This window comes from Rhinoderma darwinii, chromosome 2, assembly GCF_050947455.1.
Source record: "Rhinoderma darwinii isolate aRhiDar2 chromosome 2, aRhiDar2.hap1, whole genome shotgun sequence".
NCBI classification, from domain to species: Eukaryota; Metazoa; Chordata; class Amphibia; order Anura; family Rhinodermatidae; genus Rhinoderma; species Rhinoderma darwinii.
In genome coordinates, this window is record NC_134688.1 from 424,263,254 (window position 1) to 424,290,529 (window position 27,276).

At 43.1% G+C, this 27,276-nt stretch overlaps 1 protein-coding gene across 7 annotated transcripts in view; it reads right to left on the reverse strand.

Moving 5' to 3' along the window:
• The window catches only part of MYO18A (myosin XVIIIA), a 311,527-nt gene extending 284,721 nt beyond the window's left edge, over nucleotides 1-26,806 (reverse strand). For 5 of the 7 annotated variants that reach the window (XM_075854304.1, XM_075854303.1, XM_075854300.1 and 2 more), the window contains exon 1: nucleotides 26,688-26,805. The gene's annotated coding sequence lies outside the window, so the exon portion shown is untranslated. Of the gene's footprint in view, nucleotides 1-26,687 lie in introns of all 7 variants that reach the window. The other 2 variants (XM_075854298.1, XM_075854297.1) reach the window with 1 other exon arrangement.
• Between the last annotated feature and the right edge of the window lie 470 nt (nucleotides 26,807-27,276).

A 27,276-nucleotide genomic window follows, 5' to 3' on the forward strand; every position in this document is an offset into this window, starting at 1 on the left:
GGCAGATGTTTGTCTGTTCACACGAGGTGTATATTTACGCGCCGCTGTCAAATGACGGCGCGTAAATAGACGCCTGCATCAAAGAAGTGACCTGTCACTTCTTTGGGCGTAATTGGAGCCGTTACTCCTTGACTCCAATGAATAGCAGCGCCAATTACGTCCGTAATGGACGCGGCGTTCAAGCGCCTGCACATGCCGTTACGGCTGAAATTACGGGGGTGTTTTCAGGCGGAAACATCCCTGGAATTTCAGCCGTTACGGACGCTATCGTGTGAACATACCCTTATACTAACACATTAACGATACTGAAGTGTTTAGACAGTGAATAGACATTCGACGGGATGTCTATTCACAATCCCGGCACTTCATTACTGTTTCTGTGGTAGTTACAGCAGAGCAAGCGTGATCTCGCTTGGTCAGCGTCATACACTCCTCTGTACAACGCCTACTTCGTCAATAGTAAAACACGCCCAGCTGTCCATTGAGAAACTCATTAGCATAAAGCTAAAATCGCTAATAGCATAGTGAAAATAGATTGTTTTTTTTAAATAAAAAGCACTGCGGTCACCTACATTATAGCGCCAATCTCCTTATGTAGGAGATAGGGTAATTATAATGTGGTGACAGAGCCTCTTTAAGGTCTTATTCAGACGAACGGGATATACGTCCGTGCAACGCGAAAAACTCACGACATTTCCGTTCTTTGTGCGTATTTCGCGCATCACGCACCCATTGAAGTCAATAGGTGCGTGAAAATCACACATGCTTCACGGAAGCACTTCCGTGGGACGAGCGTGATTCGCGCAACAGCTGTAAAACTATGAATGAAAATAGAAAAGCACCACGTGCTTTTCGGTTTACAAACATCCAAACGGAGTGTCATAATGATGGTGGCTGCGCCAAAAATCACGCAGCCGCGCGTCATACGGGGCTGACACACGGAGCTGTTAAGTGCCTTTTGCGCACGCAAAACGCTGCGTTTTTTGCGTGCACAAAACGCACACGCTCGTGTGAATCCGGCCTAAAGGTGAAAAATGACTCAGGGACATGTTCTCCAAAGAATGACAAACAATCTTTGCAAACCTCAAATCTATAAAAAGCTTTAAAAATATCCCAAAAATCAGCCCATCGTTTGCGCCAAGCACCAAAATAATTTTCCATGAAGACGGCAGACCACCTTTTGGAGGGGGCAGGTGTCTTTGTTTTATTCTTTTTTTTTTCGAAATAAAGAGAACATACATCTTTCAAAATTTCAACATAATATAAGCAAACCCATTTCCACACCTTAGTAGGCTACGAGAGGAAAAAAAAAAAAATATGTATATAAAATGTCTGGCGGTCAGGGTCTTTAAAACATGCGCCATAGAGTATTTGCGGTGCAGGTTTTAGCTTGCTGCCCAAGCGATCGGGCAACTGAACGTCAGATCCCAGTCAGTCAGTGACTGCCGGGAACCCTGAGAAGATAGATGCAGCTTTCGCTGCTTCTGTTCTCTCTGATCGTTTCTACGCAGCGTTCAACGAGCGCTGTGTATATGAACAGAGGCAGCGCCGCGGCCTTTATTGGTCCCGGTGATCATGTGACTGGTCACATGATCGCGGGTGGCCGCTAGTGCCAGGCTGCTGCTGGGTCTAACTAGAACCAGCACAGCCCTATTAGTGACAATAGTCACTATAAGGAGGGCTGCTGTACAGCCCCGGTTACAGTTAGAATACAAGGTATAAAAGAAGAAAAAATAAGAAATAGAAGTCCCCCAAAAGGACTTTTCTGACCTTTGAGGGACAGACTATAATAATAAAAAAACAGAAGCAACAAAGAGAAAAAAAATAATAATTAAAAATACACATAAAACACCCACCCCAAAAAACAAAAACAAAAAAAAACACTTTTCCCACGCCAATCAATGTCGTAATGCTAGCACTGACCCAAATACCCTAAAACAGACATGCAATATATCTAAATCTACGGTAGATAATGACTATCACAAATAAAAAGGTCTATTTTAGGATTAAACTATATTATTACCAAAAAAAAAAAAAGAGCTTAAAAGTAAAAAAAGCATATTTTTTTTACTATTATTTTCTAAATTGAAGGCTAAAAATTCTAAAGTAACAAAAAGGATGTGTATAAAAATGATTAACGAAATCTGCGTTGCCTACGAAAAAATCATGTCGCCCAACAAATAAAAATGTTATAGCCGTTTAAAGAGAACCTTTCACCTGTCCATACATGTGCAGCTGAGTGCACCATGTAATAGGCAGTGCTGCACAAACCTTGTCACACTTTTTTTCTATCCTCCTCTTTTACTTAGATATCGGTGCCGTTATATTTGGCGCCCAATATGTAGATAACCGCCCTCAACTGTCAATGGGTCGTATAAATGGCATGGGGGCGTGTTACTTATAGCTGTGACACTGTCCAGATACGGACAGTGTCACAGTTGCTTGTGCTGTGTGATCTCTCTCGCGAGATCACACAGTCTTTCCTTCACTGTCTGACAAGTGCTGGAGAGCGGAGAGCATGCGCGCACAGCTCCGCCGTGGCCACAAAACAAAGGAGAAGAATTATTCTGTTCCGTGGTGACGGGAGTATCGTCGGTAGCAGTGTCCTAGCTGTGCAAGCGCACACTTTCACTCCTCAGCTCTCGGCAGACAAGGACGACAAGACCGTGTGATCTCACGGGAGGTCACACAGTATTGTCGTCCTTGTCTGCCGAGTGCTGAAGAGTGAGAGCGAGCACGTGCGACCGCATGGATGCGCGCACAGCTCCAACTCCGCTGCCATCGATACTCCCGCCGCCATGGAACAGAAGAAGAAAAACACACATTATTCTCCTTTTCTGTTCCATGGCGGCGATTTGCGTGCACGCTTTCCTCTCTTCAGCACTTGTCAGACAGTGAAGGAAAGACTGATGTATCTGATTGGACAGGGTCACAGCGATAAGTAACACGCCCCCATGACAGTTCAGGGAGTTATTTACATATCGGGTTCCAAATATTTCGGCACCGATATCTAGATAACGGAGGAGGATAGAAAAAAAGTGTGACAAGGTTTGTGCAGCCGTGCCTAATACATGCTGCACATGCATGGGCAGGTGAAAGGTTCTCTTTTTAGGAACCCATGCTAATATAATGGGCAAACGGTGTCTGGTCCTGAACCGGTTAAAAAGAGAAAGACTCGATACATCACCCTAAATTACAAACAAGCAAGACATTGAGTGGTGAGTATGGTTTCATTTCATCTGTGCAGCTATGTGACCTAAACCTCCATGTCACATTCAGGAGAACTCAGAATACCTCAAGGTCATGTTTGTACAATCAGTTGTTTCAGGACTTCTAAAACCATAAAAGTAGTAGGACAGTTAATTGTATGCAGCTACGTAATAGTTCATATGTGCGCCAAAGTCTCTCTACTGCTGTGTACCAATTTTATTGACAATATAGCCTGTATTTTTTGTATACTGAATCAAATTTTCGACTACTAAGTTCTGGCCTGTTCACATCGGCGTCATGTTCCATTTGGGGTTTCCGTTCATCTAGTCCATCAGAGAAACAGATGAGCGGAAACTAAAGGTTCCGTTTGCATTCAATGGTAATGCTTCCATTTCAGTTCCGTAAAGTTTACGCTATTTTTGCCATGAAAAAAACAGAGTCGTCTACCCTATTGATTCCGTTAAAAAAATGAAAGCTATATTTTCCGTTCATCTGTTCCTCTGACGGAACAGAAGAACAGAAGCCCCAAAGGGTACCCGACGATGTGAACAGGCCCTTAAAAAGGGACCCGTCACCTGTCCAAAAAAACTGCAGTTGACATCTCCGTTAGATTGCAAGCGCCTCACAGATTCTGATGCTTTTTATTTTTTTCTTCTAGCCCCTACCGTTGCGGAGATATTGGGTCCGTCAGTTCTGGTGTCCGATATGCAAATGAGGCCTTTGTCTGTCAAGTCAGCGGTTACCTCGGGAGATCACGTGTGCGGTCATTCGCAGAAACATTACCGAAGTGTCGGGAGTGATGAATATACATCGCGTCCTAGCTAAAGGTGATGTCGGCAAAGTGAACATGGGAGTATGTGACTGCACAGCGTGAACTCGCGAGATCACGCTGTGTTGAGAGTACTGCTAAAAATGAATGGAGAAAAGTATATGACGCTGATTGGTCAGCGTCATACACTCCTCTGTACAATGCCCAGTTGGTAAAAAAAAAAAAAAAAAACAGTAAAAACACGCCCAGTTATCTATTAAAGAGACTGTCACCACATTATAAGTGCCCTATCACCTACAGTGAAGGAAATAAGTATTTGATCCCTTGCTGATTTTGTAAGTTTGCCCACTGTCAAAGACATGAACAGTCTAGAATTTTTAGGCTAGGTTAATTTTACTAGTGAGAGATAGATTATATAAAAAAAAAAAAAAAAAAAAGAAAATCACTTAGTCAAAATTATATATATTTATTTGCATTGTGCACAGAGAAATAAGTATTTGATCCCCTACCAACCATTAAGAGTTCAGCCTCCTCCAGACCAGTTACACGCTCCAAATCAACATGGTGCCTGCATTAAAGACAGCTGTCTTACATGGTCACCTGTATAAAAGACTCCTGTCCACAGACTCAATTCATCAGTCTGACTCTAACCTCTACAACATGGGCAAGACCAAAGAGCTTTCTAAGGATGTCAGGGACAAGATCATAGACCTGCACAAGGCTGGAATGGGCTACAAAACCATAAGAAAGACGCTGGGTGAGAAGGAGGCAACTGTTGGTGCAATAGTAAGAAAATGGAAGACATACAAAATGACTGTCAATCGACATCGATCTGGGGCTCCATGTAAAATCTCACCTCGTGGGGTATCCTTGATCCTGAGGAAGGTGAGAGCTCAGCCGAAAACTACACGGGGGAAACTTGTTAATGATCTCAAAGCAGCTGGGACCACATTCACCAAGAAAACCATTGGTAACACATTACGCCGTAATGGATTAAAATCCTGCAGTGCCCGCAAGGTCTCCCTGCTCAAGAAGGCACATGTACAGGCCCGTCTGAAATTTGCAAATGAACATCTGGATGATTCTGAGAGTGATTGGGAGAAGGTGCTGTGGTCAGATGAGACTAAGGCCTCATTTACACGAGCGTATTATACGCGCGTGCGACGCGCGTGCTTTTCACGCGTGTCGTACGCACCTATAATAGTCTATGGGGCTGTTTAGACGATGCGTGAATTTTGCGCTGCGTGAGTGCGTTGCGTAAAACTCACGACATGTTCTATATTCTTGCGTTTTTCACGCAACACGCACCCATTGACTTCAATGGGTGCGTGAAAACAACGCATGCCACACGGACGGTCCTGCGTTGCATGCGCGAAAATCACGCAAGAGCTGTCAAAAGGATGAATGTAAACAGAAAAGCACCACGTGCTTTTCTTGTTACAAACATCCAAACGGAGTGTCAAATTAGAGATGAGCGCACCGAACTTCACCGGGTTCGGCCGAACTCGTTTTGACCGAACCCGGCAAAAAATGTTCGGGTACGCGACGTCAGGAGACAGTCACTGCCCACGGTGCTCAAAGACTTAAACTGTTTCAGCACCATGGACAGTGACTTTCGAGCACAATATACATATACGTGAAAAAAAAAACAGAAGTTCGGACTTACCGATAAGTCCCTGCTCCTTCCTCCAGTCCGACCTCCCGGGATGACAATTCAGGCCAAGTGACAGCTGCAGCCAATCACAGGCCAAGCACAGGCTGCAGCCAATCACAGGCTGCAGCGGTCTCATGGCCTGCCGCGTCATCCTGGGAGGTGGGGCCGGATGACAAGAGAGGGACGCGTCACCAAGGCAACGGCCGGGAGACCGGACTGGAGGAAGCAGGCAGTTCATGGTAAGTTTGAACGTCTTTTTTTATTCACAGGTTGCTGTATATTGTGATCGGCATTCACTGATGAGGGTGCTGAAAGAGTTACTGCCGATCAGTTAGCTCTTTCAGCACCTTGGACAGTGACGGGCGTCGACTACCTCATCTCTATGATGGCGGCTGCGTGAAAATCACGCAGCCGCGCATCATACACGGATGACACACGGAGCTGTCAAATGCCTTTTGCGCGTGCAAAACGCAGCGTTTTTTGCGCGCGCAAAACGCACACGCTCGTGTAAATCCGGCCTAAAATTGAGCTCTTTGACATTAACTCTACTCGCCGTGTTTGGAGGAAGAGAAATGCTGCCTATGACCCAAAGAACACAGTCCCCACTGTCAAGCATGGAGGTGGAAACATTATGTTTTGGGGGTGTTTCTCTGCTAAGGTCACAGGACTACTTTACCGCATCAATGGGAGAATGGATGGAGCCATGTACAGTCAAATCCTGAGTGACAACCTCCTTCCCTCCACCAGGACATTAAAAATGGCTCGTGGCTGGGTCTTCCAGCACGACAATGACCCGAAACATACAGCCAAGGCAACAAAGGAGTGGCTCAAAAAGAAGCACATTAAGGTCATGGAGTGGCCTAGCCAGTCTCCAGACCCTAATCCCATCGAAAACTTATGGAGGGAGGTGAAGATCCGAGTTGCCAAGCGACAGCCTCGAAATCTTAATGATTTACAGATGATCTGCAAAGAGGAGTGGGCCAAAATTCCATCTAACATGTGTGCAAACCTCATCATCAACTACACAAAACATCTGACTGCTGTGCTTGCCAACAAGGGTTTTTCCACCAAGTATTAAGTCCTGTTTGCCAAAGGGATCAAATACTTATTTCTCTGTGCACAATGCAAATAAATATATATAATTTTGACAATGTGATTTTCTTTTTTTTTTTTTTTATATAATCTATCTCTCACTGGTAAAATTAAACTAGCCTAAAAATTCTAGACTGTTCATATCTTTGACAGTGGGCAAACTTATAAAATCAGCAAGGGATCAAATACTTATTTCCTTCACTGTATATAGGGAGATGGGCGCTATAATGTAGGTGACAGTAATGCTTTTTATTTAGAAAAAATGTCTATTTTTACCAATTTAGGAGCGATTTTAGCTTTATGCTAATTACTTTCTTAATGCCCAAATGGGCGTGTTTTTACTTTAGACCAAGTGGGCGTTGTACAGATGAGTGTATGACGCTGACCAATCAGCATCATGCACCCCTCTCCATTCATTTACTCAGCGCATAGGGATCCTGCTAGATCAGTATGTGCTGTCTTAGACAATATTAACAGTACTGAAGTGTTTAGACAGTGAATAGACATTCCTTCCAGCCAGGACGGGATGTCTATTCACAATCCTGACACTTCGGTAACGTTTCTGTGGTACTTACAGCAGAGCAAGCGTAATCTCGCGAGAGCACTCTGTAAATGACAGGTTACAGCGAGATTACGCTTGCTCTGCTCCAAGTACCACAGAAACGTTAACGAAGTGTTGGGATTGTGAATAGACATCCCGTCCTGTCTGGGAGGAATGTCTATTCACTGTCTAAACACTTCAGTTTAATGTGTCAGTATAAGACAGCACATAGCGAACAACGCAGTGTCGCTATGCGCTGACTAAATGAATGGGGAGAAGTGCATGACGCTGATTGGTCACTGATTGGTCAGCGTCATACACTCCTCTGTACAACGCCCACTTGGTCTAAAGTAAAAACAAGCCCAGTTGGGCATTAAGAAACTCATTAGCATAAAGCGAACATCGCTAATAACTTGGTAAAAATAGATTGTTTTTCTAAATAAAAAAACACTACTGTCACCTACATTACAGCGCCAATCTCCTTATGTAGGAGATAGGGCACTTATAATGTGGTGACAGAGCCTCTTTAATAACTTCCATAACTCAGGAGCCACAATTTAGTTCTAGGAATAACTGGCTACTTAAAGAGGCTCTGTCACCAGATTTTGCAACCCCTATCTGCTATTGCAGCAGATGGGCGCTGCAATGGAGATTACAGTAACGTTTTTATTTTTTAAAAAAACAAGCATTTTTGGCCAAGTTATGGCCATTTTTATATTTATGTAAATGAGGCTTTCTAAAGTACAAGTGGGCGTGTTTAAAGTAAAAGTACAACTGGGCGTGTATTGTGTTCGTTACATCGGGGCGTTTTTACTTCTTTTACTAGCTGGGCGTTGTGTATAGAAGTATCATCCACTTCTCTTCACAACGCCCAGCTTCTGGCAGTGCAGACACACAGCGTGTTCTCGAGAGATCACGCTGTGACGTCACTCACTTCCTGCCCCAGGTCCTGCATCGTGTCGGACGAGCGAGGACACATCGGCACCAGAGGCTACATTTGATTCTGCAGCAGCATCAGCGTTTGCAGGTAAGTAGCTACATCGACTTACCTGCAAACGCTGATGCTGCTGCAGAATCAAATGTAGCCTCTGGTGCCGATGTGTGTCTGTGCACTGCCAGAAGCTGGGCGTTGTGAAGAGAAGTGGATGATACTTCTATACACAACGCCCAGCTAGTAAAAGAAGTAAAAACGCCCCGATGTAACGAACACAATACACGCCCAGTTGCACTTTAGAAAGCCTCATTTACATAAATATAAAAATGGTCATAACTTGGCCAAAAATGCTCGTTTTTAAAAAAAAACAAAAAACGTTACTCTTATCTCCATTGCAGCGCCGATCTGCTGCAATAGGAGATAGGGGTTGCAAAATCTGGTGACAGAGCCTCTTTAAAGAGGCTCTGTCACCAGATTCTCTAACCCCTATTGCATGTGATCGGCGCTGCAATGTAGATATCTGTAAAGTGTTTTTTTTTAAACGTTCATTTTTGGCCAAGTTATGAGCTATTTTATATATATATGCAAATGAGCTTTGAAATGGACAACTGGGCGTTTTTATTTCGTTATGTCCAACTGGGCGTGTATTGTGTTTTAAACTGGGCGTGTTTATGTGTATGACGCTGACCAATCCGTGACCAGTCAGCGTCATACACATCTTCATTCATTTACAAGCAGCACAGCGTTCTTACTAGAACGATGTGCAGCCACATACACAAGTGTCCTGATAATAAATACACATGACCTCCAGCCTGGACGTCATGTGTACTCAGAATCCTGACACTTCTGAATCTTTTCTGTGAGATTGCAGCAAGAGAAACGAAATCTCGCGAGATTACGGTGCTAAACGAGATTTTGTTTCTCTTGCGAGTCAGAAGTGTCAGGATTCTCAATACACATGACGTCCAGGCTGGATAGTCATGTGTATTCATTATTAGGACACTAGATTAACGTTAATCAAGTGTCCTGATAATGAATACACATGACCATCCAGCCTGGACGTCATGTGTATTGAGAATCCTGACACTTCTGAATCTTTTCTCTAAGATTTCCAGCAAGAGATTAGGAGTGGCTTGCTGCAATCTCACAGAAAAGATTCAGAAGTGTCAGGATTCTGAGTACACATGACGTCCAGGCTGGAGGTCATGTGTATTTATTATCAGGACACTTGTGTATGTGGCTGCACATCGTTCTAGTAAGAACGCTGTGCTGCTTGTAAATGAATGGAGATGAGTGTATGACGCTGACTGGTCACAGATTGGTCAGCGTCATACACGTAAACACGCCCAGTTAAAAACAATACACGCCCAGTTTGACATAACGAAATAAAAACGCCCAGGTTGTCCATTTCAAAGCTCATTTGCATACATATATATAAAATAGCTCATAACTTGGCCAAAAATGAACGTTTTTTAAAAAAACGTTACTGTTCTCTACATTGCAGCACCGATCACATGCAATAGGAGATGGGGATTTCAGAATCTGGTGACAGAGCCTCTTTAACTTGTGCCATTACTGCCCGTTTTATACCTACTGTAGGTGGAATTCTACACTATGTCCAGCCAACCGCACTTTTGTGACCAGTCCGGCCTGTGTTATTATTTTGTGGCTAGGTTTACTGTACTGTATGGCAAAGTTCAAATAGCATGAATATTGCAGAATTTGTCCGGAAATTCTGCAGTGTTTTCACAAGAGAAATTGACACGCTGCTGGTGAAAACTCCGCATTGCAGGTCAGTTTCTGCACGTTTTTCTGATCATTTTTCCGCAGTATGCGGATAAGGATTGTTCAAATAATCCCATCCACTTTGCTGCTGCTGTAATACGCTGCAGAATATTGAGGGACCCCAGGGCTGTCTGACTGAAATCAATGGTGATGGAAACGGAAACCTCTGATTTCCGTTTGTGTCAGTCAGGGTTCCGTTCTGACGGAAAGCTCAGACGGAGCCCTGACGCAGATGTGAACAATGCCTAAGTAATGTATACACTGGCTCTATGTAAGCAAAGGGAAGTAAATATTGTTAGCTTAGGGTAAACATACTAAGGGGGACTAGTTTGATGTGCCCTGGGCACCAAGAAGCTGTTTTACCTAGGCCTGGGTATTTGGATAAAGGGCTAGGCAGCAAACAAACTTTTGCCCCAGGTGAAGGAAAGCTCAAATTCCTGAATAAATCGCTACCGGTTCATGTTGTACGCTTCCTTTACTATTAGACTATATCAAGGAGCAAACAGTCATGTCGCAGAATCGTACACGGTATTGTAGCGTGTAGATAAATGTAACTTACACAATAGAACTCAAACACAATTATTTAATTAGGAAGAAAAGAATTGTATTCACCTTTACAATTTGCCATGACAAGGGATTGTTTTCTCATCAAAGCTTATTTCAGGCAATGAACATCAAGACCTGGATCTAGCTAATCCCTTCCAGTTTAGACAAAGAGGCATCTGCCAGCCCCTCGTCTGTAACAAAAGCAGTCAGTAAACTCCCAATCTAGCGATTACTGTATGTATACAACCCGGCTGCAAAGCATCAACTAGTCCTAGAGCACAGGTCTCAGGTGCCTGTATATGGTTTTAGCCCTCAGTATATATTTTTTTTTTACCTGCGACAGCATTTACGGATATTCTCTAGTTCAGCATATAACTACTGCCAAAATCAATTACTTTGTGATTGGTAGTGATATATGCAATAGGCAACCGCTCCCGTTGTATATTATTCACCAATATACACCCATATCGGTCCATGACAACCAAAAGTTTGTTGCGCACCTATACAGTTCATGGTCCCAGCCGAGGCCAACCAGATACAACATATCCCAGGGCTTTAAATACCTGTTAGGTGGGGGCTATGAACGGACAAGGAGCAAAGCAAAGTACACAAACTGAACAATGGAATGTATACACAAACTGACCACAAGAAGTATAAAGGTACTTTTACACAGGCCCATTTTGGTCAGTGCAATGAGCACCGATCAACGGGGCAGCTTGTTGATCGGCGCTCGTTTGGTCCTTTCACAAGGAGCTACTATGGGGACAAGCGCTCGTTACTCTGATCGCTCGTCCCCATACATTTGTATCATGTCAGCAGCGTTTCTTCCTGTTTACACTTGGAGATGTGCTGCCGACAGCGATAACATTTTTCACATTTAAAACGACACAAACAGCAGATGAACGAGCTGATCATCTGCTGATCGCTGCCCTGTTTACACAGTGCAAGTATCGGGAACGAGCCTTCTATGAACGCTCGTTCCCGATGATTGGCCAGTGTACAAGGGCCTTAAAGAGGCTCTGTCACCAGATTTTGCAACCCTTATCTGCTATTGCAGCAGATAGGCGCTGCAATGTAGATTACAGTAACGGTTTTATTTTTAAAAAACGAGCATTTTTGGCCAAGTTATGACCATTTTTGTATTTATGCAAATGAGGCTTGCAAAAGTACAACTGGGCGTGTTGAAAAGTAAAAGTACAACTGGGCGTGTTGAAAAGTAAAAGTACAACTGGGCGTGTATTATGTGCGTACATCGGGGCGTGTTTACTACTTTTACTAGCTGGGCGTTCTGATGAGAAGTATCATCCACTTCTCTTCACAACGCCCAGCTTCTGGCAGTGTAGATCTGTGACGTCACTCACAGGTCCTGCATCGCGTCGGCACCAGAGGCTACAGTTGATTCTGCAGCAGCATCAGCATTTGCAGGTAAGTAGCTACATCGATTTACCTGCAAACGCCGATGCTGCTGCAGAATCATCTGTAGCCTCTGGTGCCGGCTCGTCTGACACGATGCAGGACCTGTGAGTGACGACACAGCGTGATCTCTCGAGAACACGGCTGTGTCTGCACTGCCAGAAGCTGGGCGTTGTGAATAGAAGTGGATGATACTTCTCATCAGAACGCCCAGCTAGTAAAAGTAGTAAACACGCCCCGATGTACGCACATAATACACGCCCAGTTGTACTTTTACTTTTCAACACGCCCAGTTGTACTTTTGCAAGCCTCATTTGCATAAATACGAAAATGGTCATAACTTGGCCAAAAATGCTCGTTTTTTAAAAATAAAAACGTTACTGTAATCTACATTGCAGCGCCTATCTGCTGCAATAGCAGATAGGGGTTGCAAAATCTGGTGACAGAGCCTCTAACTGTAAGGCCGGGTTCCCACGAAGCGAAAACGCTGCAGCAATTTCCGCAACTGAATTCTTTGCGGAAATTGCACAGCATTTACAGTAGCAGCAAAGTGGATGAGATTTGGAAAAACGCAGTGTAAACGTTAAGAAATTGACCTGCAGTGCGGAATTTAATTCCGCAGCATGTCAATTTATGCTGATTTTCTGTTGCGGGTTTTCCCGATTGAATTCAATGGGGTTGCAAAACCCGCACCAGAAAGCCAAGTGTTGCGACTTTTGCGGCTGAATCACAGCAAACATGCCGCGAAAATCACAACACCGGGAAAAAAAAAAATCATACTTACCCGGAACGCTCTACTTCCTGTAGTCCAGCCTCCTGGGATGAGGTTTCATCCCATGTGACCACAGCAGCCAATCACAGACTGCAGCGTCACATGGCCTGCAACGTCATCATAGTAGGCCGGACTACGCGCATAGAAGAGGGAGGGGGTAAGTACGAGTGGCTTTTTTTTTTCTCCGCGCTGTTTTTTGCAGTGGAAATTCAGTTCGAAAAACCGCACCACATCGTGTGGTTTTTCTAACAGAAGGTGCTGCAGGTTCCAGGTCAGATATCCTGCGCAGTTTTTACGCAGCGTATCTGACCCGTGGGAACCCGGCCTAAGAGCAGCGAGAATATGGAACTCGCTGACACACCATGTTGTGATGGTTAATTTGTTAAACAAGGTCAAGAAGGGGCCTGGCTACCTTTCTTAAAAGATCTAACATTACAAGTTATATGAACTACATCGCTAGACATTGGTTGTTGATTTTTGGACTTATTATGTAGACGTGAAAGGAATTGGTCTCCCTAACATGAGGCACTGCTCAAAGGGTTTTTTGTTTTTTTTTGCCTTCCTCTGGATCAACATTGTGGTTGGAATTGATGGACCGGTGTCTTCGTTCACCCTTATTAACTATGTAGCTATGTAACTAACAGTTTCAGAGGTGTTTGACAAAAGTTTACTCCTTGACTTGATTTCTACAATAATGAATGTTGTCAGGGGAATTGATCACTCATGGATAGCAATTGAGTGTTTCTGATAATCACAATCATGCCTTTTTCTTATAGAAAAGCAAAGTATTGAGCCCTCAACAGGGCAAAGTGGGGGATCGAAGAATGAAAGATGTCCCACCAAGCACGTGTTTGTGACGCATCTCACCGTGCATGGCCAGTAAGGCTTTTTCACTCATTTAAAGAGGTTCTGTCACTAGTTTATTAATTCCCGAACTCCTAACTAATCTAATAGGTGCTATGATGCTGATAACTACAGTGTGATTATTATTTTTTTTATTTATTATTTGAAAAGTTATTAGCATTTTTCTAAAATATGCTACTTTAGCTCTACTTGCCAAATAGGAGGTGACTCTTTCCTTTCACTCTGGGCGGTGTAATGTTTTCTGTATGACGCTGTCCAATCGTCAGACAGCTTCCCCCTTCCCTACCCAGCAACACAGCCTGATCATATAATATACAGCTTCCATTCCCAAATGTGTTTTCAACTGATAGCTCCAGTTGTTTCACAGTTAGAACTGCGATCCTGGTGTCATATGAAAGATTAGAATCTCATCTTTCATATGCCAACAGAACCGCTGGTTGTCTAGGTGGTCCCCAGCCGGAGATATAGCTGTTTGAAGTGATCCTCCTTCTCTCCAGCCTCAGTCTCTCACACTGTGTGAAGCAGCTTCATGCTGATAGGACAGTGTCAGAGGCTGTGAGGAGGCTCCAACTCAGGAGAATCGCTGGTTCTGACACCCATTTGTCTAGTATAGGCTCATTTGCATATATACAAAAAAAAGCACAAGTTTTTAAATAATAAACTTTTTGGGACACAATTTTCACTAGCGTTATCAGTGTGACAGCGCTTATTAGATTAGCTAGGAGATAGAGCATTACTAAACTAGTGACACAGTCTCTTTAAACAAGGAGGACTGAAAAATAATATTTGAAGAGGATATCAGTACAAGCAGGGTTCCAATAGAAGTATTTATTCTAGAAGGATAACACCGTTTAGACCTCTCTAACCTTCACAAGACTCCTTATCTATGATATTCCACCTAATCATGGACCGGAGTCAATTGACCTCAAACATTAAAGAGTCTCTGTCACCAGATTGTAAGTGCCCTATCTCCTACATAATCTGATCGTCGCTGTAATGTAGATAACGGCAGTGGCTTTTATTTTGAAAAACTACCATTTTTGAGCAAGTTATGAACAATTTTAGATTTAGGATAGTGAGTTTCTTAATAGACAACTGGGTGTGTTTTTACTTTTTACCAACTATGCGTTGTACAGAGGAGTGTATGAGGCTGACCAATCAGTGTCATGCACTTCTAATTGTTCCAGCCCTGCTTCTTTCACTGCATAATCACACTGTAATAATGAGAAGTGTATGACGCTGATTGGTCACTGATTGGTCAGCCTCATACACTCCTCTGTACAATGGCCAGTTGGTAAAAAGTAAAACACGCCCAGTTGTCTATTAAGAAACTAATTAGCATAAATCTAAAATTGCTCATAACTTGCTCAAAAATGATCGTTTTTCAAAATAAAAACCACTGCTGTTATCTACATTACAGCGACGATCAGATTATGTAGGAGATAGGCACTTATAATCTGGTGACAGAGCCTCTTTAAGCAGTAAATTGGCTTCAGTCAATTCAGCACTTTTGCCCTTTCGAGTGTATTAAGTGCTCATATCGTCAAGTTTCAATAGAGTCCATTAGGGTCAGTCCACAGCGACAGTGGCTATGTTGTGCATCAGGCATATTCACAAGTTAGGCTATGTTCACACGGAGTATTTTGGGGGAGGAATATCTGCCTCAAAATTCCGTTTGGAACTTTGAGGCAGATATTCCTCTCCCTGCACGCCGATTTTCGCGGCAATTATCACGCCGTTTTTCGCCCGCGGCCATTGAGCGCCGCGGGCATAAAACAGCGAGATATATTAGCTTTCTCCTGCCTCCCATTGAAGTCAATGGGAGGTCGGAGGCGGAAGCGCCCGAAGATAGGGCATGTCGCTTCTTTTTCCCGCGAGGCAGTTTTACTGCTCGCGGGAAAAAGACGCCGACGCCTCCCATTGAAATCAATGGGAGGCGTTCTCGGGCCGTTTCTGCCGAGTTTTGCGACGCGGTTTCCGCGTCAAAAAACTCGGCAAAATACCCCGTGTGAACATAGCCTAAAGCTTCTTTGCAAAAAGAAACCAAGCTATAGCTAATCTAGGAGCAAAGAAATAACACAAAAGTACGAATGGGGATGGGAGTATTTGCAAGTGTAACGTGAGCTAGCCGGCTTGTAGAAACAGTGACCATGACCGGGCTGCAGCTCAACTATGTGTTTAAAACGGCAGACAATATTAACAACCCCCAGTTTGTGAATTTGTTCTCTTGTACATAGGTGGTGGACTGATTCCTATTGTGCAGGCCAACCAATAAGAATTGGCACACTCGAAGCAGCTTCTTCTCATCGGCACTGAACATATTAGGTGAACGCTAGTCGGCGTCTCAAGTACGTAACAGCAATATATAGACACAGGAGCCTTTCTTTTTATTTTTTTTAAATGCTTCTAATTAAAAAGTTTGTTTCTTATGCCCTAACAGAAAAGTAATATTTAATCTGCCAAAAAGAAAAAAAAACACTCAATAACTGTAAGAAAAATATATCTCTTCTCTTGTTAACAATACAGGAAAAATGAGACCTGTCCAATGAATTTTACCTTTCAACACCCCTCAAACACATTGAAGAGTCAGTAGAACCGGACTACGAATACAATGCAGGATCGGCCAAAAAATTCAGTAAAGATGCCCATACATAGCGGATATTTGACAGTGGGATCCACTGGCAATCTTAGGTCTTTGGTGCCTGACCACTTGTAAACATTAGCAGTCAAAATGAGAGAGGCATATTTAAAAAACAAAAAACAAAAACACGAACGTGGAAAGATCGGACAGCTAGGCTTTGTCCTTTGCAAAACTAGCATTTATACCAAGATGTCTGACAGCCGCTAACCTCCATAGAATTAACGTGCAGGCTCATGGAGGAAAACATGATGTTACATCCTAGACATGTGGAGAATGAAGAAGTGCATATCTGTCAATTATTGGGCCTCCAAAACAACAGTGTGTGAACACGGCCTTGGAAAAAAACTAGTTAATTCAAAAACACCTCTTCCTAGAAGAATTAGTAAATCTCATGCAGATAAGTAGTTTAAATCAATTAAAACTGAATTCATTCATAAGATATGAGCAGTGAAGCAGCTGGCTGGTATTGGACATGTTTAGTTCCCACCATAGCAGTGAGATAATACACAGGGAATATACTTAATACAAAGTAAACATTTACAGAAATGCTCCCGGTCTGTATATGTCATGGTTGTAGGTTAAAGACCCGAGGTCATATAACAATGGAGCACAGCTACTGTCAATACTATGCACATCGCTCCAGGCAATACCCTATAGATGACTGTGTAGAAGCAAAAAGCATTCCATGGAAAAATCAAGTCTCTAGATAGAAAAATGCATAAAACATAAATACACAAAGCAGGGCCTCATATGTGAGCAGAATAAAAACAATCTATGCACCAAAAATAGCAAAGCTGAGGTCTGGCGTCACTGTTAGCGGCCTCTTCTGATCTTAAGTTACATGAATATTAAAAAGACGGGAGCGTCGTGTCAATTGAACTCTAACCTGGCTGTTTTGCCGATGTAACAATGTAGCACGACAAGTTCTAATATTTACAAGTGAAGCAACACAGTTTTCTTATACAAATTTGCTCTATTTACAGTCTGTGTTAAAGGGATAGGGTTGTCCAATATGGACGTCCTCTTAGCAAAAAACAGGTCCCCCAACAATGTGCTGATTGGGGAGACTCTCACTGCCAGGACTCCACTCGATCAGTTGCTATCCCCAAGGTAAGCTGCTGGCAAGCACCATTGGAATAGATATGATGCGTTACTTATGCGTGAAAAAGGGGACAGAACTCACTGAAACGTTGTATGGCAATGTGCTGTGTATATGAGGCCTTAGAGATCTCCTACCTTTGCAGGAGAGAAGTTTCTACTTTTTTTTTTTTTTTTTTTAACCCGATCCTTAAACCATGGACAATTCAAAGGGTTAAAATGGTTACCCGTCCGCCTCAAAGGAACATAAATGTGAGGAAATTCCAATTTTCTGCATTAAGTCACAATCCAGGACATCACAGTAATCGTAGACATGAAAGATCAAAATCGAGGCCAAGTTTGCTTTGAATGATTGACAAATCAATACATCCAATACTTCACCGGTAATAGGAGAAAATAGAAAAGACCAGTAAACTTCACATCGGTTTCTGAATAAGTAACGGTCTGACTGTCCTCTCCGCAGACTTTATAGAAGATGACATTTGACTTCTTCACAATTGCCGGTAACCACAACATTTTTGGATCCAGTCTTCTCTCTATTCACACAATGCAGTTCCCTTACTTTCTATTTGATCTACAGCTCTCTCCTGAGATAGACACGGCCCAACAGAGAGAGCTCTGGCCAAAAGTCAAATTTTCATAAAGAGAGAAGAGAAAATGCGATAACATACACAATGGTGCATGTCTGACCGAATACCCCCGCTTCTATCAAACTGTCTCTGGTCAGCAGAAAGTCAATAAAACTGAATTTTTTACTATAAAAAGCCTCTATATCACGGACCAAACACGCTCGTGTGAATTCGGCCTAAAACTGATAACTTCTTACAAAGACAAACTAAGGCTTCGTTCACATCTGTGTTGAGGTCCCGTTCGGACGTTCCGAAAGAAGCTCCGACGGAACGTCAGAACGGGACCCCAACGCAGATGTGAACGAAGCCTTAGTCAACTCGATAATTTAATGTAATTAAAGAGGTTGTCCAAGACAAAGCTGGTACAACGCATCTTATCAAGAAGATATGCTGTGAGGTTGCAGATTACCCTACGGCATTGCTAGCGATGTTCCGTGTTCCACCATTGTGCACAAAGGACTATTTGACAGCCACGCCTGACATGGTGCCGACACAGTTGTTGGCCATATCGTGGCCGGGTCAGGGCCGCTCCATGTGGTCTTATTCTTATAGTAGGTCATAATAATTAGGTTATAATGTCAGACAAATACCAAAGTAACTTTTTCCCCCAAGACAAAAAAAGCCAAACTGGATAAGCAATCAACTTCACTAAAATAGCTTTCATGGCAAGAGTAGACCCCATGCTGTATTTAGAGAGAAGTATCATCAAGACGAGCCAAGCCCTAGTACTAACATTATCACATTGCATTATAAAGGGCAGTGCAGAGTTCAGAGAGGTATGCAAATACTACTTATAACATACATGGTATGCAAGTAATAAAACGCAATAACCTTTAACAAATATTGTTTTCCATTTTGACCAGGATATTAGAAAGTGTCAGGATAAAGTGTCAGCAACATGACAAACCTTTTTTATGGAAAAAAAAAATGCAAAAAAATCCCACAAAAAAATCAACACTGTAGTTACTGTACCACCACCACCGGGTGACTAAATTGTTAAGAGTAGCCTTGACACTTGCTATGGACCAGGATAATTAAAGTAAAAAAAAAAAAATAAAAAAAAAAACATACAAAATAAAAACGTGTCAAATTATAAATCAATAGGGTTCATCGGGCGCCGTGGTATCCGTCATCCGTAGCTTATGTTATAAACGGAAGCAACGACTCCGATGTGAACAGAGCCTTCAACCTGTATCTGAACCTGGAAACAGTTTGTGTAGATAAATCTTCGTGATTGTAGAATTGTTTGCCATTGGTGAACTGGAACCTTGTTTACAGTCAAGGGCCAAAGACTCACAGATAACGAATACTTGCTACAATTGTATTGATAGGCCATTCTCTGTGAGCTAACAGACTGGACTCCAAGCTGACACAATTTACCTACACTGATACATTGTAGCAAACTATCAGGCAGGGTGAGATATTTGGTTTACTGACATATTAGGCTATGTTCACACGTCACGTAAAATTAAGCTGGGGAACCGGCCTAAAAAGGCGCACCAACATCGACAATGAAATACACAAGTATTTTGCGGTTTATTTTGGTGGGGAAGTTAGCCGCAGATTTTCATTCCTTGCAATGCAATGAACGAAATCAGCGGTGAACATCTCCAGCTTTTCCACAACAGATAGGGCATGCTGCAAATTTAAAAGTCAGTAGCGGAGCGGATATTTTTATTCTGCGAGTGAATTTGGTTTGTTAAAGCCCCATTCAGTAACATTGCGGAATTATCTGCGGTTTTAATGCGGAATTCCCGCATCAAGATCTGCCACATGTGCATGTTGCCTAAGGGTACCGCACAGGTATTGTATTTTTGTTGTAGATTTTCCACAGCAAAATCATCATGTCTTAAATGCAGATTTAACCGCGGATTTACTGCAGGTTTCACCTCTTCTCCATTAAAAGGGTGAAATCGGTGGCGAACCTCAGAAACAGAATGAGCATGCTCTGTTTCCATGCAGAATTTGCTCAGCAGCATGTGGATGATATTTGTTTAATCTCACTCCCTCGCCTGCAATAGTCTTCCGGAGCTGATCCACTCACGAAAAAGGACGGAAAATCAGCAACAAATCCATTACTACTGGTAGCGCGCAACTTCTGACAGTTAAGGTCCTCTTACAACGGCCAAAATGCCAAAATTTTGGCCGATGCAACAAGCGCCGATCAATGGGACAGCTCGTTGATCGGCGCTCGTTTGCTCCGGTCACAAGGAGCTATGTATGGGGACGAGTGCTCGTTACTCCTATCGCTCGTCCCCATACGTTATCATCATGTTGGCGGCGCGTCTCCTTATTTACACAGGGAAACGTGCTGCCGACAAGGATAATATTTTTGTTTTTTAAAACTATACCATCCGCAGATGAACGAGCGTTGGCTTGTTCATCTGCTGATCACTGCCCTGTTTACACAGGGCAATTATTGGCATGAGCATTCCGTGCATGATCGCTTGCCCGATAATTGGCCTGTGTAAAAGGGCCTTTAGTACAACGTCAATGTTATTTCCCAAATAACTCACCAACCCCCACTCACCCAACACCAGCGACTGAACAACAGAAAATGGTAATCAGTTCTATCAACTAGTATCCTAGAGCCAGACTGAGGAGTCAACACCCTATGCACATAGTAATGGCGTCATCAGTCAACTCATCTGCCACACCCTGGAAAATGTGTCACCAGCTCATACATAGTACAAAAAACCCTATGGAATATAGCTAAAAGAAACCTCTAATATTAATACAACTGATGTTCAGGAAATTGAACAACATTCCGGAATAGTAATCGCGTCAGACTAGTATTGACCAAAAAAATGGAACAGAATCTCACTCACCTAAAGGTGGCCATACACATTAGGGCCTGTTCACATCTGCGGCCGTGTTTCTGTTGTTCTGCTCCGTCAGAGGAGCAATACGACGAAAATACCGGAAGTGCCAATAGCCTTCCATAGTGGCATCCATGGTTTTACCAGATACAATAGCGCAGGTATGAAAAGAGAAGATATATATATATATATATATTGTGTGTTCAAAAGAGAAATTTCTGCAAATCTCCTATATGTCTGAATGGCAGGAATCCATGCACATTCTGCAGAACCCAATTCAGATGTAAGAAATTGCTGCAATGTATCTGCTGCGTGTGAACTTACCCTAAGAGATAAGAGTTGGTGCCCCCCCAACTCAATGTTCAGCTTCCTGCATAGACATTGGATCATTGGCCAATCCCACCATAATCAGTGGACTTTACTCCAGCTTTAGTCTACATTCTGCCCAGAGGTTTCCCAAGAGGGGCGTATTATGGCTCCGCACGATAGCCATATATTTAGCATCAAAAACAGGATCCCATTATGAGAATGAATGAAAACCTTTCCCTGAGATCTTTTTGGGAAAGAAATTCTTTCGGTCTAGCAGCACATGTTGCCTAGGAATTACTACCTGGACTTTAATTTTTGGGTTTCTTTTAATTGCGGCTGATGAAGCTCTCAATACCAGATCCTTAAAGATGACCTGTCACTAGTTTAGTAGTTCCCAATCTCCTAGCTATACGAATAGGCGCTGTCACACTGATCAAGCTAGGGAAAATGGTGTCCCAAAATGTTTATTTTAAAAGTTATGAGCTTTTTTTTCTAAATATGCAAATGAGGCTATACTAGACAAGTGGGAGGTAACAGCAGCGATTCTCCTGAGGTGGAGCCTCCTCACAGCCTCTGACGCTGTCCTATCAGCATGAAGCTGCTTCACGCAGTGTGAGAGACTGAGGCTGGAGGGAAGGGGGGGGGGGGGGATCACTTAAAAATCGGCTAGATCTCGGGCTGTGGACCACCTAGAAGAGTGGTTGTGGTGGCATATGAAAAATGAGATTCTAATCTTTCATATGGCACCAGGTTCTAGCTGTGAGACAATCGGAGGTATCACCAGTTGAAAACGCAGTCAAGAATGGAAGCTGTAAACTATATGATCACACGGTGTTACAGAACTGGGAAGAGGAGAACTGTATGATGCGGATTGGACAACGTCATACAGAAAATATTACACCGCCCAGAGTGAAAAAAACGAGTCACCTCCTATTTGGCTATTATAGCCCAATTAGCATATTTAGAAAAATGCTCACAACTGCAAATAATAAACGTTTTTTGAAAAAAATGACACTGTAGTTATCAGCATCACAGCGCCTATTAGATTAGTTAGGAGATAGGGAATTATAAACATCCTCTTTAACAAAAAGAAAAAGTTGTTTCCGGATTGGTTATATTCAAACATAACAATTTAATTTGTCTTTTTTTTTTTACATCAAATGCCTGCAGCAGTTCTGGAAGTCTGAATAAAAACAGTATATGCACGTGCACATAGGTGCAGCAGTGACGTACATGCTAGTAATTCAAGGAATCTAATCATCACCAAGTTCAAAAACACAGTCATTATGACCATTATAATTTACTGTTTATACGTTTGGCTCTTGAACACATTGAACAATGTAAGACCGTGTTCACATCTGCATCAGGGCATTCCGTTGTTGTGCAGGGGAAAGTCGGACGCAATGGTTCTGTTGCAACACGGACACCACCAGTGGCCAACGGAACCTATTAAATTTAATGGGTTCCATCGGCTTTACATCGGGGTGACCGTGGTTTTAAACAGAAAAAAATAGCGCGGGTAATTTCGGAGCCGCTAACGCAGATGTGAACAGCCCCTAACTGTTTCACTACTTGTTAATTTCACGGACAAAACAGAACGATTTCACTTTTGCAATGATATTACCACACCTCCAACTTGTAAATGAATTTTCTACAATCTCATGAATCACTTGATGTACAAATGCTGACTTATAGCAAGTAGACGGAGTTGGAGCCTCCTAGACAAGCAGCAGCAAGTTGAGCGACAGCAAACCATGAGTTATGGGGAAAGAAAGCAGATACAGAGTCATCATATGACACATTCCAGGGAAATCCTTATGGAATTATGTCAACATTTGTCATCACTAGAAACAAATTGAGACTTTTCTTAAAAGGGAAACAATCAGTAGGTTTGGATCCACTAAACCATAAGCATCCTGTTATGCATCTGAGGTTTAGTTTTCCAAACCTGCCTACCTCAAAAATTGACATTTAGGGAATAGTTGGTAAGTTGTAATTTACTTTACTAAGATAAGACCGGGAACCCCATCGGGCAAATGCACATTGCGAACACATCGCAGAGGACAGTACACTGCGTAGTCAAGCGAAGGAGTACTGTCCTGGGCTTTGCGTGCCCGATGCCGATACACTTTTTACCCGGACTCCTTTCAGTAAGTTGTAATTTTATTTACTAAGGCCTCATGCACACGACCGTGCCCGTAATCACGGCCCGTGATTGCTGGAAGGGCCGGCCGCCGACAGACACATTTTCGGCCCGTGCTCCCATACAAAGTACGGGAGCACGGCCCGTAAAAAAAGTGAAATGTAGGATATGCTCCATAATTCCCGGCACGGTTCTATCCGTAGCAAAACGGAAAGGTGCCTGCGGCCAATAGAACCGGGCAGGTCCGTAATTGCAGACCGTATTACAATCCGCAATTACAGAGAATTTTTACGGTCATGTGCATGGGGCCTAACTCCTGCCTAAATGTCAGTATTTGAGGTAGGCAGGCAGGCTTAGAAGACTAAATCCCAGCTATATAAAACATACTGGTTTTGTGGCTCCAAACCTACTGACAGTTTCCCTTTAATTCCTGCTGCTTTTCTTCCTAACTAATTCAACTTCTATCCCTTCTTTACCAGCGAAGCAAACACATAATGAAAGATATGTGATACTGATTAAGACTGCCCAGACAGACGTTCATTCAAGATCAGCACAGATAATACGGAGAATAAAAAACCACACATCACTGGTTACAGAGATGATCAGGAAGATGTATAATGCACCCTCTAAAGTAAGCTAAAAAAGTGTAAAGTCACTGAGAAGTTTAAAGGACCATATAGAAAACGCAACAATGCCCCCCCGTAAACCTCCAACCGCATCGTACCAAATAACGCCGCCACCTATTGTGATCTCCCCTCTGTGCTGCGCTCCTCTCCTAGATACATGTGAGAAGCCAAGCAGTGGTTGTCCACGTTACCTTCCTCTTCATGTGCCAGAGGTCAGTACGAGAAGGAAGCAGAAGCCATACGTAACCAGTGTCACTTGTTCAACAGGTTTTTATTTCGGTTATGCGGAAAAATTGTGGTATCTGCAATATATTTTAAAATGAAACAAACTTGAACTTGACAGAGCCACTACAACAAGGTTATGAGAGGTGTTGCAATACCTAAAGTGCCCCCATCACGAGATAGCATGCTTTAAAGGGTGTTTAGAAAATGTCAATTAGGGTTAAAGGGGTTGCCTCATAACAGACATTTGTGGCAGATCGCTAAAATATGCCACCAATCTCAGATCGACTGGGGTCACAGTGGTCGTACTCACGTGTCGCCAATCAGACATTGTTACCATATCTATGAGATATATTATCAATGTATTATCACTGGGACCCCTACAAATCTCAACAACGCCCCCATTGTCACTTCCACCCAGGTGTTGAATAGAAATTTGTCTGAATGGGACTGTGTTGCAATTCGGAAATGCGTGCCTGGTTGAGAGTGGCGTTATATCGTGATCAGCAGTCAGACTCCCACCAATCAGACACTTGTGGCACATACGATAGATATGCCGCCGATGGAATTGTAGGGCAGTAGAATGCCAATCTGTTCTCGAAAGAAAAAGTAGTGTCTAAACATCTGGAAAACATGTGGGATGACACGGATACTTAGCCGAGCATTACGTGGATAAGACGACTCTCAGCTCAGCTCAACCTGACCATCCGGTAATATCAAACACCAATCTTTCTCATTACTAAATAACCATCTTACCACAGATCGTTTCCTCTGCCTTCCTGTACTAGTAGTGCCACAAACCGAACCAAAATACAACTGGACGCATGTCAAAACAGTGGAAAGTGACCTCGTTACCCACAGCAACCAACCACAGCTCAGCTTTCATTTTCTAATCTGAATTGAAAAAATGAGACATGAACAGTGATTGGTTGTTATGGACACCATGGCCCCTTGTTCTCTAAGGAAATATATTATACACACACACATTATATATATATATATTAATTCTGCTTAGAATGTAACTGGTAGAGAGGTGGGGGAGACAAAGCCTTGGAAAGTGTTCCTAAAGGGAAACTCATGTGGAGTGATATGGCACATGCGGAAATACTTTCACAACACAACACAACAGTCTTAGTAAATGTCCCCCAATGTATTTATATGGATGCATCTGTTACATAACACATGGTATTTATATAGAATATATATGGTCAACATACAATTATACACAATTATAACACTTGAGGGTCTGTCAATAAGAAAGTATCTCATATGTATTCTCACGTAACGTACGTATTCTCACAGGTCACGCGTATGAACGCTCATGTGTCACGTATGAATGTGTCACGTATGAACGCTCACGTGTCACCTATGAATGAGTCACATATGAACGCTCACTTGTAACGTATGAATGTCACGTATGAATGTGTCCCGTATGAACGCTCATGTGTCATCTATGAATGCGTCACGTATGAATGGGTCACGTATGAATGGGTCACGTATGAATGGGTCACGTATGAACGGTCATGTGTCACGTATGAACGCTCATGTGTCACGTATGAACGCTCATGTGTCACATATGAACGCTCATGTGTAACATATGAATGTCACGTATGAACGCTCACGTGTCACCTATGAATGAGTCACATATGAACGCTCACGTGTAACGTATGAATGTCACGTATGAATGTGTCCCGTATGAACGCTCATGTGTCACGTATGAATGGGTCACGTATGAATGGGTCACGTATGAATGGGTCACGTATGAACGGTCATGGGTCACGTATGAACGCTCATGTGTCACCTACGAATGAGTCACATATGAACGCTCATGTGTAACATATGAATGTCACGTATGAATGTGTCCCGTATGAACGCTCACGTGTCACCTATGAATGAGTCACATATGAACGCTCACGTGTAACGTATGAATGTGTCCCGTATGAACGCTCATGTGTCATCTATGAATGCGTCACGTATGAATGGGTCACGTATGAATGGGTCACGTATGAACGGTCATGTGTCACGTATGAACGCTCATGTGTCACCTACGAATGAGTCACATATGAACTCTCATGTGTAACATATAAATGTCACGTATGAATGTGTCCCGTATGAACGATCATGTGTCATCTATGAATGCGTCACGTATGTGGGTCACGTATGTATGGGGCACGTATTAACGCTCATGTGTCACCTTTGAATGTGTCATGTATTAACGCTCATGTGTCACCTTTGCATGTGTCATGTATTAACACTCATGTGTCACGTATCATTACATCTCTCATATTATTCGGAACATTGAGGATATGTCCTTCCTCAGTATGTGGCAGCAGTCAGGGTGGAGGATCTCCCAGAACACGCAACGTGTGTGACAGCTGAGGTAGGAGTGCAGTATGTGGGCCAGGTAGTAGCTCTACACTACAGCCTCCAGAATGAAGAGTGCCGCGGCCGGCGGGTCACGTGTATACATATATACATTGTGCACTAGGGATCAGTGACTGGATCACTGCAGCATCACTGACAAGATCACTGCAGATCCCGGCAGCGCTGCACTACACACTGCCCCAGCTGCCAGGAGAGCCCCCCATGTGCCGCGTATTAGCCATGATCTTATACATACCGCGGGGGGAGCGCCTGCAGCACGGCACGACCTGCACAGGACCCTGCATTAACCAGCTCAGCCCGATCCTCCCTCTATGGATTTTCTTTTTCCTAGAGCTGGTTAGAAATAATGGAGGACTGTAGCCACGCCTCCCCGAGGATGTCATCGCGTCACATGATTAATCCGGATTGTGTTAACTCCTTCTTTCCCAGCAGGAAAGACATGGAATGTGGTAATTGTATAGTATATAGTACAGGAGCGCCTGCGGTATAACTGTATATAGCCGGAGTGAGCAGCCAGGGATACTTATATACCTACGTGTGTAATGAAGAGCTTGTTCATTAGTAAAAGGAAATCAGTTTTCTTTATTATTATATACTAGTTAGTAGTCCATAGACCGAGCAAATGAGAATACAGAGTGCAAACATACTTGGCACATACAGCTGCAAGTTTTTCATATGCCACAGTACTCCATAAGGCTACCAGCCACACTGCCCCCAATGAGACATCAACAGTGATTTCCATAGGACGCAGCCACCGTGCCCCCATAACAGTGCCATCAAAACTACCCCCACAAAAGGCAAGTCATACATAAAGTGAATGGAGA